The 15,518-nt window shown below is 44.8% G+C and overlaps 1 long non-coding RNA gene across 1 annotated transcript in view; it reads left to right on the forward strand.

The window, feature by feature from the left end:
* Positions 1-1,932: 1,932 nt before the first annotated feature.
* Positions 1,933-15,518, forward strand: part of LOC309659299 — a 35,681-nt gene continuing 22,095 nt past the window's right edge. Inside the window, exon 1 of the long non-coding RNA XR_014262725.1 lies at positions 1,933-7,765. This is a non-coding gene — a long non-coding RNA (uncharacterized lncRNA). The remainder of the gene's footprint in view (positions 7,766-15,518) is intronic.

The following is a 15,518-nucleotide window of genomic DNA, read 5'->3' on the forward strand; positions in this document are numbered from 1 at the left end:
GGACGTTTGACACTCTCTGCTGCTCTTAGTGAAGTAATTCTTGTAGATGTTGTGAATCGTTCTCCTTTGCATCTAGACCGAAGGGCAAGAGAAACCACTGAAAAACCTAAACAGTCCAGTCTCACTGCCAAGGGCTGGAGGGGAAAGAAGCCCCGGCTCCAGGGCGAGTTCTCTTCCCGCGCGAGGCGAGCGTGTTTCCTTCCCCAGCGCGGGGGTCCTTTGACCGCAGCCCACAGCCTAACCCAGCTCTGCTTCACTTAATTTTGCGGGAGCCTGAACAACTCTCTTGGCTGGATTACTGCAGCCTCAAGGGCAAGACCTTGACCTGCTTCCCTGGAAAGGGCACGAAGCGCCCAGCACAGGGCCGCCTACGTCGGTCTTACGCATGCGTGCTGAGGGCGCGGATGTGCGGTGGGGGTGGGGGTGGGGGTGGGGGTGGGGGCGGGGAGGGGAGAGGCGACGGGGGGCGGGGGAGGGGAGAGGCGAGGAGAGGGGCCGGATTCATTAACACGGCTTTGTGGTCGGTGAGGTCCTTTTTGTTACAAACCACAGACGTGGATTCTGGCTTATCGGTTTAATCAAAGCGTAAATAAAACTGAGGATGTACTGGAGGGAGACCCGGGTGTCATGGCTCAGAGAGGGTGTTGGCGGGCGAAATTGTCCCTTCCTTGCGCAGCTGTCCGGAGAGATCAGAGGGACGACCTTGACTTGGCCGCCTCAGCTCCTGGTGTGCGGGGTCGCTGGTCCAACCTCCAACTCCTCGGAGCTGGATCTGCTTAGATCAATGGGGTGTGGCTAGAGGGTAAGTGTGTGCGTGTGTGTGTGTGTGTAGGTGTGTGTGTGTGATTTTAGGGAACCAGTAGTTTCTCCAGGTTGTGTATTTCATAGCATATATTTTCATGCATGACCTTCTGTAACCCTAGCAGAGGGGCCATCATTTTTTTCTTACCGAATGCTAAACTCAGCAGGAAAGAGCACTAATCTCTAGAATTTTCTTCGTTTAACTCTCTACATATTTCCTACAAGATAGCATATTTTCGTTAAGGGTTATCAGGCTTTCTGTTCATAGAAAGTTTATAAAACAGAGAGAAGTACCAAGAAGAAAATTAACATTGCTCATGATCCCACCACTCAGAGAGAACAATTGTCTCCTTTGGTGGATATCATATACATATCATATATCACGTAGGTAATAAAAATGTATACGTATTATAATGTATATAAATATAATGAGCACATTGTTTTGTGATCTTTCTCTTCATTTGCTGCATTTCCCATTCCATTAAATAGTCTCTTCCATCATTTAAAATGGGTGCTTAATGGGTCCTATCACATACATGTAGCTAAATTTATTTACTCAGTCCTCCATTTTTGGACATTAAGGTGCTTCAAATTCTTTGCAGTTATAAGCAATGAAATAAACATCCTTGAAGAAGCATCTTTGTACATCTGTCTGATTATTTCCTCAGGATAAATTTCTACAAGTACAAATGCTGGGTTAAGAGATGGATATTTTTTAAGGTTTGCCTTTTTTTTTAAACGTGTGTGACCCTATTTTATTTTTATTTTTTAAATTATTTATTTATTTATTTGGCTGTGTTGGGTCTTAGTTGCGGCACACATGGTCTTTTGTTGTGGCTTGCGGGCTCAGTAGTTGCGGCACGCAGGCTTAGTTGTCCTGCGGCAGGTGGGATCTTAGTTCCCCGACCAGGGATTGAACCCGTGTTCCCTGCATTGGAAGGCAGATTCTTAACCACTGGACCACCAGGGAAGTCCCTAAGGTTTTTTGTTAAGTAGGATAAAATGCTCTTCTGAAATGTTGTACCAAGTCCTCCCCACTGTACTAAATAAGATAGTAACACTGAGTATTATTCATTTGCAAAATAGTTTCCTATTTCACAGGAGACAATGACATTTCATTGTGTCTTAATTTTTTAATATTTTATAAATACTTTTTATTGAGGTATAACCTAACACACACATCTTAAGTGGGCAACTGGATGAATTTTTATGTATAGAAATGCCCACGTAACCACTGTCAAGATCAGGGTATGGAACATTTCCACCCCTCCAGGAGGCCCTCTGTGCCCCCTCTCAGCTAATTTCCCCCACTGGAAGATAACCACTATTCTGCCCTTTTCCGCTTTAGAACAGTTTTTCTGTTTGTGACCCTCATATAAATTGAAACATACAGTAACTACTCTGTCCGTGAGATTCACCCATGTCGATATGTGCACCTGTAGTTTGCTTACTCTCACTGCTGAGCCTATTCCATTGTATGAATAAACTGCACTTTACTTATCCATTCCTCTGTGGAAGGATATTTTGGTTGTTTTCAGTCTTGAGCTGCAATGAGTAAAGCTGCTATGAACGTTCTTGTAACGTCTTTTGGACCTAAGCACTCACATCCATGGAGTATATGCCCAGGAGTGAAGTGCTGAGTCAGATAGCATTCATATATTTAGTTTTAGTAGATCCTTCCAAAGATATTTTTCTAAGTGGTTGTATCAATTTAACTTCCCACCAGACATGCATGAGAGTTCCAGTTGCTCCACATCCTTGCCAACACACAGTATATTTGTCCTTTTAATTTCAGACATTCTGGTTTAATTTGTATTTTTATTATTAGAGGTGAGGTTGATTATTTTTGGTGCATGTGCATTGACCATTTGGACTTCTTCTTTTTTGAATTGCTTGTTCAAGAAGATTTCTACCCTTCCTTTGTATTGGAGTAACTGTATCTCTCATTGTTACTATAAGTTACAATAAGATACAAGAGTTACTGTAACTCTTATTTTAAGAGTTCTTTGTATATTATTATTATTATTATTGTTATTATTACTTTAACACTTGGTCATACATGTTGCCAAGACATACATGCTTTTAGATAAAATGGGGCTGAATGCAAACAAGTACCGAAACCTTATTATGGACCAGGCACTACTCTCAGGGTTTTATATATAATGTCATCAATCCTTATAGTTTATAGAAGAAGAAACTAAGACACAGAAAGGTTAAAGAACTTGCCTAAAAGCATACGGTGAATAATTATTGGGGTGGGATTCATATGTATGCCATTGCACACCAGATCACGACAGTCTACCATCTCATGAATTTTCAACTGGACCACTAATTGTCAAGGTTACTGATGGGAATTGTGGAGTCTTCCTTTACAATCATTTTTGGAGTGATGATTTCATTCCATGATGTGGCTGATTCTGTTTGAAGGGGGGTTGTGTGCCCATGATTGGAAGAGACACAGTGTGACCAAGATTTCTGATGCCATTGGGCAGTAAGCAGCTGAGACCCCCTTGGTGGTCATCCGTCAGTCCTCAGTTCAGTCCATGACCCTGTATCTCCCACCCCCACCCCCACTGATACCCTTGGCTCCTGCCAGACTGCGCTGCATGCTGTCTCCTGCCCACGGCTTGGGTTCAGGGCTGTCTAGCTCAGTCTTGTAAGTGCAGGGCTAAATCGTCGTTGGAGAAATAGGTGTATTTAATTCTTTGTCATCCTCCTCTCATGCCCGAGACACCTATATTCCCACTTTTGAGAAGTGATTCCTGAAATAATAGTGGCAGCCAACTCTACTCTGTTCATTCCAAGTACTTTATGTACAACACAGAAAAGTAGGTCATTTAATCCGCAATTTTTCTGAATAACAATCATACCTACCACACGTGTCATATTGATACTTACCTGTGCACAGTGATATAAAGTGGAAATTATTATACAGTGATTTATTAAAATGTGGTATTTAAAATTTAAGTATTTTTAAAACTAAAAGTTCAAAAATCCAAAAAAGAAATTAAGATGGAATACAGAACAGTGGGATTTGGACAAAGTTTTTTGGACACACACACACACACACACACAAACTTCCTTGTCTTGGGAACTGCAGCAGTCTGGGGGGTGGTGCCTGGGCTGGGCATTGGACAACCCCAGCTCTGCCCTGGGCACAGGCCACTGAATCCCTTGCAGTTGTGCAATCCCCGTCGCCAATTTTCTAGACCCTGTGTGGCAGGTCCCCTTCCTCTCAGTGGGGCTGGTGGCCACTCATCCCATCCCTGCTGTCATCACTCTAATCTCAGGCTTCCCCACCGGCCCCTCAATGACTCTTGAGTGCCTCCCTTCTCTGCCACTGCCTGCCAGATGCTCTCCCCAAAACCAGTCCCCCAAATCACTTCTAGATTCATCTAAAACCATTCATGTCAACATGTCAGTACGCAAAAGCCCACAGTAAAGAAATGCATTTTAGACTGTGCCTCCCTAGCTATGTAAGTGAGCACATATATACATGTTTGTAGGCATACATATATGTGTATACACACGCACAGGTGAAAAACTCAAGACAAGATTCATGAAATGTGAATTTCCTATGTGATGTCCTCCGTGGCATCTTCTATTCCATTCCATTTTACTTTATTCTATTCCATTCATTTTATTTGATTCCACTTCATTAAAATTAATGCTGCTGGTGCCCCAATGCCTTTATTTCATGACCCCTTAATAGGTTGTCCCCACAGTTTGACTCAGAGGGAAAGTTCAAGATTTTTAGCCTTGTTTTCAAGGTTTTGCCAACCTGCCAGCCCCAGGCTCCCCACTCCTGCCACCCGCCCCCATCATCCCTTCAGCTTTTTTTTCAGGACTCCACGTAGGAACTCTTGGTTTTATTTCCCCAAACCGGCCCACTCTCAGCGGTTCCCGATGCTCGAGGCTCTTTTCTGCCTGTCCCAGTGTGTCCCATTCTCTTCTTCATCCTGTTGGTGCTGTGGGCCCAGCTCAACCCCTGTCTCCTTCTGAAGTGACCCGGACCAAGATGCCCACACACCTGGCACCTAGATCAGGAGGATGGGCTCTTCTTTCATGACGCTTACTTTATGAACAACCCACCACAAACAGATTGGTTTCCCAGTTCAAACCATCGAGAAATGCTTGGCCAGGAGCAGGACACTTATCCCTTCAGCAAGTTACTGGTGGCCGAGAATACCCAACCCCTCCTTCCCCAGAGCCCCTACCCTCAGGCTGCCCATGGTGTTGGTGAGGAAATCAGAATGTTTTGGTAACAAGTTGGAGCCAGAAACCAATTTTCCTGCAGAGGTAAACAGCACTACATCGGCAGGTGAACCTGAGAAAACGTTTTGAGTGCTGTGCTTGAAGACATAGGGGTACGTAGGTTTTCATGAGCTAGCCAAACAACCTCTACTCAGAATATCGTTTTACAGGAAGATGCATTACATCACATACATGCTCTAAACCACCGACCTACCAACTTCTGGAATTCTGCCTGTCCTTGGATCGAGCACCTCTTGTACTCCCCTGTCTCACCACGTTTCCGTGTGGGCGTGTCTTATCTCCCCAACTCAATGGCAAGCCTTGGCGCACAGAACGGTGTCCCCAGCCGCCCTCCACTGTCTCCCGGGCTGAGCAGGGCGCCACCTCCTTCCATAACCACTTGTGGGCGACACCTCGTTCTCCCCGCCTCCTCCGGCCACCCAGCCACCTCAGCTCTGCCTTCATCTTGGTTCATCCCAGCGTACGTGGGTCCCATCTGTTGTTTGGAAAATCTTAAGGGATTCTTAGCAGGAAAGCGAGGACAAAGAGAGAGAGGAGACAAGAGAATAGGGGAGGAGAAGAAAGGAAGAGGGATGGATGGAGAAAGGGACAAGAAAAAGGGAAAGAGGTGAGAAGGAAGACACAGAAATGAAGAGAGGAAGACAGACGATGAAAGGGGAAAAGCAAGAGAAAAAAGGAAGAAAAATGAAAACAGGGAGAGAAAGAGATGAGAACAGAAAAATAAGAAGAGGAGAAAATGGAAAGATAAAAGGGTGATAAAAGAAAAAGAAAAAAGAAAAAAAATTCTACTAATCTTACCAGAAATTGTCTCCCTGCAGAAAAGAACAGAGAACCAGACTAGGTGAAGACAAAGGAGTGAGAACTGTGATTCAGGGTTCCCATCCTGGACAAAAAGAGACAAAAGTGTACAGAGTTTCAGCTCTACAAGATGAAAAGAATCATGGAGATGGGTGGTGGTGATGGTTGCCCAGCATTATTCATGCACTTAATACCACTGAGCTGTACACCTGCAAGTGGTGAAGATGGTCAACTTTATGTTATCTGTATTTTGCCACAATAAAAAGAACAATTTAAAAACTCCCCATTGATCCCCATTTGATCAAGCTCCCATTTGACAAAGAATTAAGAGTTTGCATTTGGTATATGTACTAAATGTTATTGCATATTTTTAAAGTATAAATAAATCCCAAGCTTCATACTAGATATTCAATAGAATTATTTATCTAAAATAAATAAGAGAAATGTTCCAGGGGCAAGGATTGACTGAGAAGGGAAATGAGGGAAACTTACGGGGTTTCGGTAATGTTCCATACCTCGATAAGGGGTTAGGTTACATGGGTGCATGCACAGATACTTAAGATCACAAATGTACATTTAAGGATTGTACATTTCCTTGTATGTACATCTTACATCAAAAGAAAAAAATGTAAATAAATATTTAACTCAAAAAGGAGAGGGCTTTGGACAGGTGTTTCTGATGCATAAGGAGCTAGAGTGACCTAACAGAATCAACAGCTGTTTCCCGACCCAGCTGAGCCACTGAGGACAGAGGGCTCATTCTCTGTGGCTTCAGGGTGCAGGTGCCCCCAGGGCCTGGTTCAAGTCCCAGCCTCTTCAGTGTGAGGCATCGCCTTGCAGCTGATGGGGAATCTTCCCCTCAGATTCCCTAGAGCTGTGGTCCTGCCCATCCTTGGAGCAGGAGGAGGCAGATGTCAAGACCATGGAAGGTTCTGGAGGCTTTCAAATCCCTGAGTGCTGTCAAGGTGTGGCCCTGAGCATCCACACGAGGGACCAATGCACACCTGCCTCAGACACAGCTGGCTCTGAAAAGCAAAGAGAGGTTAAGAATACAGAATAAGATGCATAGGCCCACTGGAAGGCCTTTCCTCCAACCTCCTAAACTGGCCTGTTTGTGGCACTGACAATAGGATTTTGGAGGACAAGGTGAAATTAACCCTCTGTGCTTCAGTTCCAAATGCACTCTCTTGACTTATAATGTGTTTGTCCTAAGGAGGGTCCTTGAGCTGCAAGGAGAAAAAAAAAAAAAATCCGTTGTGGGCTACATAATAGAAAACAACTTAATAATGAGTTTAATGTTGAGAGGGTGATACATGTAATGTTATCTACTTTTTTGGTAAACAATGTGGAACAGAAAACTCCATTTGACAAAAACAAAAATAATAAAATACATATGTTGGCTTAATATTGAAGTTAGTTAAGAGAAGGAGGCAAAAAGAGAAGGGGAGTGAGGATAGATGGAAATAAGAAAGATGGAGAGAGGCAAAAAAGAATGAGGCAGAGAAGGAGAATGAAGGAAGAGAGAGAGAGAGAGAGAGAGAGAGATGATTGACAGAGAGGAAAATAGAGACAGATACTCTGTATAAAGCACATAGATGCACGTAGGCAGAGACCATCAGAGACCAATCGAGAAAGATGCTCATGTGGTAGTGTACCTACATACACAGGCAGGCACAAAGGCTGGATCCAGAAGAAACAGTTTCAACCTGGGGTCTTGAGAGTGGTCCCTAAAAGATAAATAAATCATGTTGCTTTTTCACATCTGCAGCACTGTTGAAGATTTCACCTGCTGCTTTCACCATGACCGGAGGCATTAAGCTAGAGGTCAGACATCAGAGTGACCATCTCTACTCCTGATTGACTTGGATGTCACATGGGTCCCATTCTGGTAGTAAGCTTTTTTATTTCCTTCCTCAGTGAAGACAGATTTTCAAGTACCATTTATGCCTTTAGGATAATCTGTCATCAATTAATTTGGACATTAGGTGGGCCTAATGGCCCCTTAAAGATGTCCAGGTTCTAATCTTCAGAATCCATGACTAAGCTATGTTACACATTAAGGGGGAATTAAGGTTACAGATGGAACCAAGGTTGCTAATCAGCTGTTGTTAAAGTGATTACCCTGGATTATATGAGGGACCTGGTGTAATCACAGGGTCCTTGAACGGGGATGCAGAAGAGTCAGGAGCATATCGAGAAAGACTCTATCTGCCATCACTAGATTTAGGCTGGAGGAAGGGGCCATGAGCCATGGAATGCTGGCAGCCTCCAGGAGCTGAAAAAGGCAAGAAAATGGATTCTCCCCTAAAACCTCCAGAAAGGAACGCAGCCCTGCTGATACCTTGATTTGAGGCCAGTGACACCCATTTCAGACTTCTGACCACCAGCACTATAAGAGAATAAATTTGTGTTGTTTTTAAGGCTCTAAGTCTGTGATAATTTGTTACAGCAGCCTTTAGGAACCAAATATAGACATAAATCCCTCAATGAATACCTCATTTTCAGACCGCCTCTGTATTGTAGGTGTGTTTGAAAATATCAACCCTGATAATCTGTCCTGCAGAGCGACAAGTTGACCGTTACTATTATTATTTTTAATAGCTGTTCTTTGAACTCAGTTGAGTATTCATTATTTTACAATTAGTTGGGAGTGTGTTTGTGTGTGTGCATCACCTCAAAACCCACATTACACAGGATATTTGAAGTGGCCTAAGCTCCAGAGAGCTGTGAAAGTTGATCATCTGGAGAGCTGGAAGTATAGAGACCTCGGTCATTTAACCATATTTGCTTCCTTCTCACATTGATAAAAGCCTTAATTGTTCCCTTTATGTGGAGCTGAAACCTCCAGAATCACAAATCTTTGACTCAGAGAAGGCTTAGACTCTAGCTGCAAGTTGGCACCGCCTGGAATCTTCTAGAAATCCTGATGGTCAGGCCACATGTAAATTGGAATCTTTGGAAGTGCCAGTAGGTATCGGTATTTTGTGCAGCTCCCCAAGTGATTCTGGTGCAGCCAAGATTAAGAACTAATGCTTTCACGGGACCTAAGGAGCAGATCTCCAGACCCTCCGGGGGCATCGGGCAGGCCTGCCTTCTGTAGACTGGCTGCATGGGTAGATGCAGAGGTGGGGAAAGTGAAAGGTGTGGGGTGATTCTAGACTCCACGGCATAAAAAAGAATGGAATAATGCCTTTTGCAACAGCATGGATGGACCTAGAAATAATCATATTAAGTGAAGTAAGTCAGACAGAGAAAGACAAATATCATATGATAACACTTATATATGGAATCTAAAAAAGTGATACAAATGAATTTATTTACAAAACAGAAATAGACTCACAGACATGGAAAAAAATCTTATGGTTACAAAGGGGATAGTGGGAGGGTGGGGGGCGGGGAGATAAATTAGGAGTTTGGGATTAACAGATACACACTACTATATATAAAATAAACAACCTACTGTATAGCACTGGAGAGAATACTCAATATCTTTTTTTTTTTTTGCCTGCGTTGGGTCTTTGTTGCTGTGCGTGGGCTTTCTCTAGTTGCGGCAAGTGGGGCCACTCTTCGTTGCAGTGCGTGGGCTTCTCATTGTGGTGGCTTGTCTTTGTTGTGGAGCATGGGTTCTAGGCACATGGGCTTCAGTAGTTGTGGCTCGCGGGCTCAGTAGTTGTGGCTCGTGGGCTCTGGAGCGCAGGCTCAGTAGTTGTGGCGCACGGGCTTAGTTGCTCTGCGGCATGTGGGATCTTCCCGGGCCAGGGCTCGAACCCGTGTCCCCTGCATTGGCAGACAGACTCTCAACCACCGCGCCACCAGGGAAGTCCCGAGAATACCCAATATCTTGTAATAACCTATAAGGGAAAAGGATCTGAAAAAGAGTATATATATTTGAATCACTTTGCTATACACTTGAAACTAACACAACATTGTAAATTAACTATACTTCAATTTAAAAAAAAGACTCCATGGCAAAGGCCTTACATGGTGTACCAAGCATTAATTAAGCCTGTAATAACATTTGCAATAAAACTAAGATGCCTTGGGAAGCGGTTCCAACAACTGCCGCACCCACATCAGCATCCGACCTCGATGGTCTTCAGTTCTCAATCCTTAGCACGGGGCTTGGTGCTGCTGGAAACCTGTAGATTGGCAGCACTCACAGAGGTCAAAGTCTCGGAGAGGTTCAAGGTGGATTGACAACTTCCAGGCGGGTCAGCCTCATCCCCCCTCAGTTGCTGCCTTATCCTCCTCAGTGACAGGGGCCCCACCTGTCTCCTCACTTCTCTGCTTCATAGGGTTGTGGGAGATAAGAAGATGAAAGTCATCCATGGGAGAGCAATGCTTCGGACACTCAGACGTCTGTGGAATGAATGAACAGCCCAATGTGGGAATGGAATCTCTGTTGGTGTTATCCTCTCTGCCCACAGGGGATCAAGGGGAAATAATTGAGTCCAGGGGTTGTTTTTCCTTCTAAAGTAATTGTCAAAAGAAATCTAATAGATTTTTTAAAAATTTATTTATTTTATTTATTTATTTTTGGCTGCATTGGGTCTTCCTTGCTGTGCGCGGGCTTTCTCTAGTTGCGGCGAGTGGGGGCTACTCTTCGTTGCGGTGCACGGGCTGCTCATTGCGGTGGCTTCTCTTGTTGCAGAGCATGGGCTCTAGGTGCACGGGCTTCAGTAGTTGTGGTGCACGGGCTCAGTAGTTGTGGTACATGGGCTTAGTTGCCCCGCGGCATGTGGGATCTTCCTGGAACAGGGCTCCAACCTGTGTCCCCTGCATTGGCAGGCAGATTCTTAACCACTGTGCCACCAGGGAAGTCCCTCAAAAGAAATCTAGCTGTAAAATTCTACTTTGCTTGTATAAATAAACAGGAACCTCGTAACCCTGAGCAACTGGAAAGTTGGAAAGTTCTCTCAGTAAAAATTTGTAGGGACCAGGAGCTTTTAAAGAACTAGAATTTCTCATGTACCAGTCACTGATACCACAGTAACGTCATTAATTTGGATCCTGCGAATTTGGAATCTGCAGTAATATATACTTGTCCAACTAATTCTCCTTGAAAAAATGTTCAAAATAATTTGTTCCCTTATGGAAAAAACTTGTACTTACCAGCTAAACTTTTGACTGAGTCCAAATTTGAAAGTCTAAGGTCAAGTCTCAGATTGGTGATTTATTAGCTAAGCGATGATGGAAAAGTAGCAGCCTCTGTGAATCTCTTCTGTAAAACCAGTAATAACCCCCAGTTTGCTGTAAGCTTAAACATGATGAAACAATATGGCAAGCTGTAGAGTGCTTTATCTAGTCTTTTTTATCATCTAAATCTAGTTGTTCATGAGTAGCTTTCTTAAACTCAAGAGATATCAGATTCCGTCATGTGGCTTCTGCCCGTAGACCTCTCTGGGCTGGACCTATGCGTTCCTGCCTTGCTGGGGCTGAGCCTCAAGGTCTCGTGTGTGCAGACAGCACTGATGACGAGAACGAGCCGCATTTGGTGCAGGTCCCGGGTGCTTCATGGTATAGCCAGGAAAGAACGACTTACTGATTGATCACTTATTATCCTTGTCAAGTTTCCAGCCCTCTCCTCATCTTCCATATGACCGACAGGCTGGTTCACGGTTGGCACTGAGAATGAGCGGCTTAAATTTTAATCAGGTTCAGGTAACAGGTAAGGACTGGTTCCCCAGCAAGGGGAAAAACACAGCAAATATTTTGGATTCAACTATGTGTGCCGTATCTTGCTGGAGCTTGCAGGCCCTTTGGAGGCTCTCAGACGGCTCTTAATTAATTGCTGGAGCCAAGTGGGGCAATCTTGTGAGGGACGTTGCTTTTACTGATCTGATCCAGCAAGCACTCGGGAGGGGGCGGGGCTGGCCTTGGATTGGGGGAATGAGTGGGGCGTGGGAGGATCTCGCCCCAGGTGGTTGGAACAAAGCTTGAATGGCCAACCTGTTGGTCAAGCAAAGGAACAGACTTTCCCTTCTAGGCTTAGTTCCCCGGCTTGGAAATAAGGGACCTGGAATTGAATCCCGGCTCTGCCACTAAGTATCCCTGAGACCGTGGGTCAATTAACCCCTTTGAGCTTCAGTGTCTCATCTGTACAATGAATACAGAACGACAACCTCGCAGATTTTTGTGGGAATCAAATGAGATGAGAATGAGGCCATGTAACAGAAGCCCGGGGTCTGGTCCTGCAAGGCTGCTGAGCAGCTGGGCATATGCCCGCAGCTAGAAGCTGTGCTGACCCTGTGGATGCGGATAGCGGAAGAGATCTGGGGGCGCACATTTCCCTGGGGCGACAAGGATTGGAGATTCTGTGGGTGGGAGCCTGCAGGTGCCAGGGACCATCTCCCTAACTCCTCTGCCGCAGGGCCGGCAGCTCCCAGGGAGCTTGGCAGAGCTGGACTTGGAGGGAGAGGTTCCTGCCTACCTGGTCTAGGTTGCCACCGGGTGCAAGGGGACCTTTCCCTTGGCCCTGGTCCTGGTAGAGTTCTGTTTTTGCTTTCACCACCTCTGACTTGGCCTGTGCCTTGGTCACCGAGGGTGAGGATTCCTTCCATACGCTCCCACAGAGGGCCACAGCCTCCTGGAGAATCGGTGGGCTGGGCCTCCAGAAGGACACAGGTATAGCTGCATCTGCCACTCCTCCCGGACCCACGCTGCCGCGTTAGTAATCCGTGCTGTTCCCCCGCTCCTCTGTTTGTCTGGGACACCTTGCCCCATCACCCTTCTCCTGCAGGAAGTATTCCCTGACCACACCAGAGAGGGACAACCTTTTTCCAGGCCCAAGAGCTCCCTGGAGATGTCTCTGCCATGATCTCTGACACATTCCGTTGCTCTTGTCCTTGTCTTGGCCGTCTCGTTCAACCAGTCTGAAAGGCTCCTGAGGGCAGGTTCTGGATCTCACACAGCTTTGAGTCTCCAGGATGGGAGCCACCTCCCGATATGTATTTACTGAACTGAGCTAATTCCTTTCTTTCTAATGTAAGAGTTGAAGCCACAAGAGGGATGGGGACCTCCCTAAAGTCATGTGCTCACCAGCTTCTCAGGCAGGGTCAGGCATAGCCTAGATTCTCATCGCATTCTTATTTGATTGAAGAATGCTATATTCATGACTCAGTAGATCAGAATTAGTCAATCAGAAAACACTTGAGCATCACGATGTGGAGGATACAGGTAGAGCAGGTAGTAATTTTTTACAAGCCTCAAACTCAGGTATGCAGAAATGCAACTTTATTTTTTTCTTATTTTTCAATAGATCACATGATCATATTACATATAAGCAAAAAATATAAAAAAGCTATAACTTAATATGTCTTTTTTTCTATTTTACTAGTTGTTTGTGAATCTTTTAAAAGCAGAACCAAATGTGAATATTCTGGTTTTTTTTTTTTTTTTGACCATGCTGTGGCTTGTGGGATCTTAGTTCCCGACCAGGGATTGAACCTGGGCCCCTGGCAGTGAAAGCACTGAGTTCTAACCACTGGACCACTAGGGAATTCCCCAAATGTAAATATTCTTATTCCTCCCTTTTTACATAAAAATGTAGCATATTGCTTGCACCTTGCTTTCTTCATTACCTTTCCATATCATTATTATTTCATAGCTATAGAATATTCCATTACTGATTTAAATGGTCTCTTGTTGATGTTAGCTGTTTCCTATTTTTCTTCATTATAAACGAAACTGCAGTGAGTGACTATATGCATATGTCAATTCGAACAGGTAGGTCAAGAGGAGAATTTCCTAGAAGTGGAATCACTGGAATAGAGGGAAAATGCTCTTGTAAGATTTATAGACATTTCCAAACTCCCCTGCGCAGGGTTGTGTCAATTCAGCCAGCCCTGGAGAGAGCACCTGTTGGCCACAACTGCACCAACAGAGCGTCATCAACTCAGTCCATATTGGAGGTCCTCTTTCTACCTAGTGATAGTGCCATGGACTGAACTGTGTCACCCCGAGTTCATATGTTGAAATGCTACCCTCACCCACTGTGACTGCATTTGGAGACAGAACATTTAGGAGGTAATTAAGGTTAAGTGGGGTCATAAGGTTGGGGCCCTGATCCAATAGGATTGGTGGTCTTATAAGAAGAGAAAGAGAGAGACTACTCTCTCCCCACATGAGCACAAAGAAGAGGTTATGTGAGGACCAAGTGGCCACCCACAAGTCAGGAAGACAGCCCTTATCAGAAACTGAACCCTGATGGACTTTGATCTGGGACTTCCAGCCTCCGGAACTGTGAGTAATAAATATCTGTTTTTTAAGCCACCCAGTCTGTGATGTTTTGTCATGGCAGCGCAAGCAGACTAATGTATGTAGAAAAATCTTAGTTACTTCGGGGTAAACTCATTCATTTTTGTGTTTTTCTTGATTGCTTTGGGATCACGGTTGGGAGTTTAGGAGTCTCTGCCTTCCCCTTGCTTCCAGGGCAACATCTGGCTGAAATCATGGCATTTTGTCACTAACTTTCTCTGCCCTCCTTGGCTTCCACTGAGAGGTCTGTGATCCCACCATTCCTGCCTCCAGGACATGGTATGTCTTTATCCGCCTGCTTCTTTTTCTTCTTCTTCTTTCTTTCTTTCTTCTTCTGGGTCTCAGGTGTGCAGATTGGATTAATCGTAACCCTTAGTTCATGCCGTACTATCATTATGGTCCACTTTTTTGTTAGTTATTTCTAATAATGATTAAAATAATTAGTCATTTTATGAGATGCCTGTGGTCCCACCAAGGTCTCTAGTTATCAGCCCATGACTCTGTTTCCTTTTTGTCCTGACTGTGACCCCTTTGCACTCTCTTCTGTTGCTCTCTGAGCCTCTCTGGTGCTATCTCAGGCCCTCCCTTCTGGCTCTGCTACCTCTTGCACTCAACTGCTTTGAAGGGTGGGGGAGCAACTCTGTGAGGTTCCAGGCTCAGCTGTGCTGGTAAATGTCTAACAACTGGCTCTGATGTCGGGGGAGGGGTGCAGAGAGCACCCAGTTTGTAGCATTTACTGTTTTCAGGGGTGTGAAAACCCCCACCCTGGCCAATTTCAAGCTGCTAATCCCAACCAGTTCACAAAATTCCTGAAAATTTAACATTTGGCTGCTGGAATGAGTTGGCTCCAGGTTCACCACTGGGATAGGGCCCAGGGGTCTTCTCTAGACACCCACAACTTTCTCCTTTTCAGTTTGCATTCCCTAGCTGGGACAGCCCTTCTCCAATCTCTAGGGAAATGGTAATCTAGCTCCTATTTGTGCTCTTTTCAACCCATTATGCTTGACTGGGGCTTGGCATTCTTTGGGGATTACCCTAGAAAATTTTACTCTGATCTCTGTCCTCTGTGTAACCCCTCTCATTTGTGTCTGCAGGAACAAGGGAAGAGAGTTGTGGGGAGAACAAGGCAGCAAGGGGGAGAGTGCACCCACCGCGGAAGGGATTTTGGTCTGTTTGTTTCAGTTGTCTTTTTGGTTGGCATATTGTCGATATGCCAACAATACATATTTAAAAATGAATACATATCTAAAAATCTTATCATGCTACTCAAAGACATAGACGACATAGTCTTTGCCTTCATAGAGCTTACACTTGGTATAAGATACGGGATGAACAAAGTGAACAAAGATGTGGAATGGCAAGTGCCAAATTATGGTCCAGACCATGAG

Source organism: Balaenoptera physalus (assembly GCF_965194825.1).
Source record: "Balaenoptera physalus genome assembly, chromosome: 4".
Classification (NCBI taxonomy): Eukaryota; Metazoa; Chordata; class Mammalia; order Artiodactyla; family Balaenopteridae; genus Balaenoptera; species Balaenoptera physalus.